The sequence below is a fragment of the Lagenorhynchus albirostris genome, chromosome X (assembly GCF_949774975.1).
Source record: "Lagenorhynchus albirostris chromosome X, mLagAlb1.1, whole genome shotgun sequence".
Lineage (NCBI taxonomy): Eukaryota > Metazoa > Chordata > Mammalia > Artiodactyla > Delphinidae > Lagenorhynchus > Lagenorhynchus albirostris.
Genome location: NC_083116.1, coordinates 80930290 through 80934558, shown reverse-complemented (window position 1 = coordinate 80934558; position 4269 = coordinate 80930290). Strand labels below are relative to the sequence as shown.

The 4269-nt window shown below is 35.4% G+C and overlaps 1 pseudogene; it reads right to left on the bottom strand.

The window, feature by feature from the left end:
• Positions 1-2967: 2967 nt before the first annotated feature.
• LOC132513153 (large ribosomal subunit protein eL42-like) lies at positions 2968-3308 on the bottom strand (annotated as a pseudogene).
• Positions 3309-4269: the final 961 nt, after the last annotated feature.

The window sequence follows — 4269 nt, the reverse complement described above, 5'->3', positions numbered from 1 at the left end:
TTTTTTGTTCTTCTTTCTCTAATTGCTTTATCTGTAAGCTTAGGTTGTTTATTTGAGATGTTTCTTGTTTCTTAAGGTAGGATTTTATTGCTATAAAGTTCCCTCTTAGAACTGCTTTTGCTGAATCCCATGGGTTTTGGGTCATCGTGTTTTCATTGTCATTTTTTTCTAGGTATATTTTATTTCCTCTTTGATTTCTTCAGTGATTTCTTGGTAATTACATAGGGTATTGTTTAGCCTCCATGTATTTGTAATTTTTACAGATTTTTTCTAGTAATTGATATCTTGTCTCATTGTGGTTGGAAAAGGTACCTGATATGATTTCAATTTTCGTAATGATGTATTTTTTCCCAGCTTTGCTGTGCATGTTTTCAGTGTTTAAATAATATAAATACATAAAATATTGTTTAGCCTCCATGTATTTGTATTTTTTAGATTTTTTCCAGTAATTGATATCTTGTCTCATTGTGGTTGGAAAAGATACCTGATATGATTTCAATTTTCGTAATGATGTATTTTTTCCCAGCTTTGCTGTGCATGTTTTCAGTGTTTAAATAATATAAATACATAATATATATGTATATATATATATATATATATATATACAAATATATATATATATATATTTTTTTTTTTTGGCGGTACGCGGGCCTCTCACTGTTGTGGCCTCTCCCGTTGTGGAGCCCAGGCTCCGCATGCACAGGCTCAGCGGCCATGGCTCACGCGCCCAGCCACTCCACGGCATGTGGGATCTTCCTGGACCGGGTCAGGAATCCATGTCCCCTGCATCGGCAGGCAGACTCTCAACCACTGCACCACCAGGGAAGCCCCATAATAGTTTTTAAAAGGTAGGAAAACACGTATGCAATGTCTGAATTATTGTATGCTCTTCTTAAATATCATTTTTAGTGTCTTCCTTTTTAACCATTCTGTTTTTCTATGATATGTAGGTTTGTTGCAACTTTTTGATATTGTAAGACCTTACTTAACATGTTTGTGCATGATTGCACTTGCTTAGAACCGCCTTATTCCCAATCATAAAGCTTTTCTTGAACTTTATTTTCTCATCAAGGGTTCTACCCTTGATTCACATCTCTTCTCTTTCTGTAAGTCTCTTAGGCAAGATATCCACCCATGCAGTAAGTTATTTCACTGCTGACTTCTCCCGTTTGCGTCACATTTATAAATCCGGATGCTTGGTAAACATTCCCAACCTTGATTTCCATAAATGTAGACCATGATCTTCCTCTGCCATCAACCACCATTGCTTGCCTAGTCCCAGTATGAATTAGTAGCACCTGGTCCCCAAGCCCAATGCATAAGAGCCCTTCTGTGCTCCTCCTCCTCCTTCATCCTTCCCATAGTCAGTCAGTCACCAATTCTGCTTATTTTATTGGTTACCTATTTCTCAAATTTTAATCTTCTCTTCATTCTTACTACTACCTTGGTAGTTCAGACCCTCATCATCATTCACCGAATTATGCCATGGCTTCTTAACTAATCTCTGATCTTAACCAATCCTCTACTTGCTGATTTCTACTTCTTTAGCTTCTGCTATTCTAAACTCTGTTTTTCTACTCCAGTAGAAACACTTGTTTTGTTCAGTGCTTCCACGTCCCTACTCATTGTTTTTTTAATTGAAGTATAGTTGATTTACATTGTTGTGTTAGTTTCAGGTATACAGCAAAGTGATTCAGATTTTGTGTGTGTGTATATATATATATATATATATGTATTATGCCCACACATTCTTTTTCAGATTCTTTTGCACTATAGGTTATCACAAGATATTGAATGTCATTCCCCGTGCTGTACAGTAGGTCCTTGTTGTTTATATATCAGTATTTTATATATAGTAGTGTGTATCTGTTAATACCAAAGTCCTAATTTATCCTTCCCCGCCTTTCCCCTTTGTTAACCATAAGTTTGTTTTCTACATGAGTCTATTTCTGTTTTGTAAGTTCATTTGTATCATTTTTTTAGATTCCACATATAAGTGATATCATATAATATTTGTCTTCCTCTGTCTGACTTCACTTAGTATGATAATCTCTAGGTCCATCCATGTTGCTTCAAGTGGCATTATTTCATTCTTTTTTATGGCTAATATTGCATTATATATATATATACATATATATATATTACATACATACACACACACACACACACACACACACACACACACACACACACACACCTCTTCTTTATCCATTCATCTGTCAGTGGACATTTAGGCTGCTTCCAGGTCTTGGCTATTGTAAATAGTGCTGTTATGAAAATTTGGGTGCATGCATCATTTCCAATTAGAGTTTTCTCTGGATATATGCCCAGGATTTGGATTGCTGGATCACATGGCGACTCTATTTTTAGTTTTTAAAGGAACCTCAGTACTGTTTTCCATAGTGCCCGCACCAATTTACATTCCTGACAACAGTGTAGGAGGGTTCTTTTTTCTCCTTACTCATTTTGATTTCTCTACCTGGAGTTCCTTAGGCAGATAAATACTAGAGTTCTCACAGTCTACTACAGTAGGTCAGGGCTGTGTTTTTTTTCCAGGGAATTTGTCCATTTCATCCAAGTTGGTGAATTTAGTGGCTTAGTTCATAATATTTTCTTATTCTTCTAATGTTAGTAGATCTGGTGATTTCCTCTTTTTCATTTTTGGTGTTGGTAATTTGTACCTTCACTTTCTTGATCAGTCTGAGTAGAGGTTTATCAATTGCCTATTTTTTTTCCAAAGAAACAACTTTTGGTTTCATTGATTTTCTTTCTTTGTTTTTCTGGCTTTATTTCATAGATTTCTGCTCAGGTTTTTATGTCCTTCTCTTTGCTCTGAGTTTATATTGCCTTTCTTTTTCTAGTTTCTTAAGGTGAATTCTCATTAGAGCATTGATTTGAGACCATTCTTTTCTTCTTAATGTAAACTTATTTTTTTGAAGTTAACATAACCTCAAGATTTTATTTCCCTTATAATAAAACAAAAGGTGAAGCCCAGAACGGGATGATTTGGCCTCTTCTCTTGTTGTCTCTTCCCAGTTCATAATGCATGCATCTATCAATAGCTGGCATTCTTTTAGATGTATAATAGGGCTTAAGCATTCAAGCCTTAGCACAGTTTTCTTTGTAGTTTTAGCCTTTGCCGGAAAATCCACTTAGCCTGCTCACCATAGCCACTCTACTTCCTGTGGTAACACTGCTTTCCTGGGACAGGCCAGAATCCTTGCCCTTCTTGTACCATGTCATTTTGTTGGGTTGTGCTAGTCACACTTCTTATAGAAAGTCTAGTGGGTCTTAGGAATGTTTACCATGTTTACCAGGGTACTATCCCTATAAATTTTTAATGCTTTGAATTTCCGTGTAAACACTGATTTATTTATATCCCACAACTTTTCATGTGTTTTCATTTTCAATTCAAGTTTTTATAATTTATCATTTGACTTTGAGTGATTTAGAAGTGTGGGAAATTTTCCAAATATCTTTCTATTCTTGATTTCTAATTTAATTATGTTGTGAATTCAAAGTATTAATTCAAAGTATTGAGAACATACTTTGTACAATTTCAGTTTTTTAAACTTTGTCGAGATTTGACTTATGACCCAGTATACTCTTGGTGACTATTTCATATTTACATATGACTCACTTATAGCCAGCCCTTCGTATCCAAGGTTCTTCTGTATCCAAGGTTCCACATCCATGGATTCAACCAATCAGGGATTGTGTAGTACTCTAGTATTTACTTTTGAAAAAAAATCTGCCTATGAGTGGATCTGTGCAGTTCAAACCCGTGCTTTTCAGTGGTCAACTGTACTTGAAAAGAATGTGTATTCTGCTGTTTGTTGACTAGAATTCTCTATAAATATCAGTTAGGTCAAGTTGGTTTACAGTGTTGTTCAGGTCTTCTGTGTCCTTACTAATTTCTTTTGTGTTCTTTTATTACTAAGAGGGTTGTTGATGTGTCTGACTATAATCATGGAATTGTCTGTTTCTCTTCTGAGTTCTAGCAGTTTTTGCTTCATGCCATTTTGAAGCTCCAATCTTAGGTGTATATACATTTAGGATTCTTATGTCTTGGTGGTGAATTGTCCCCTTTATCATTATGTAACGACTCTCTTTATCTCTGGTAATATTCCTGTCCTGAAGTCTACTTTGTCTAGTATTCATAAGGGCACTCAGCTCTCTGATTAGTGTGTGCATGGTCTGTCTTTTTGCATCATTTTAACCTTTCACTTTTTTATGTCTTTATATTGAAGGTGAGTTTCCTGTAGACAG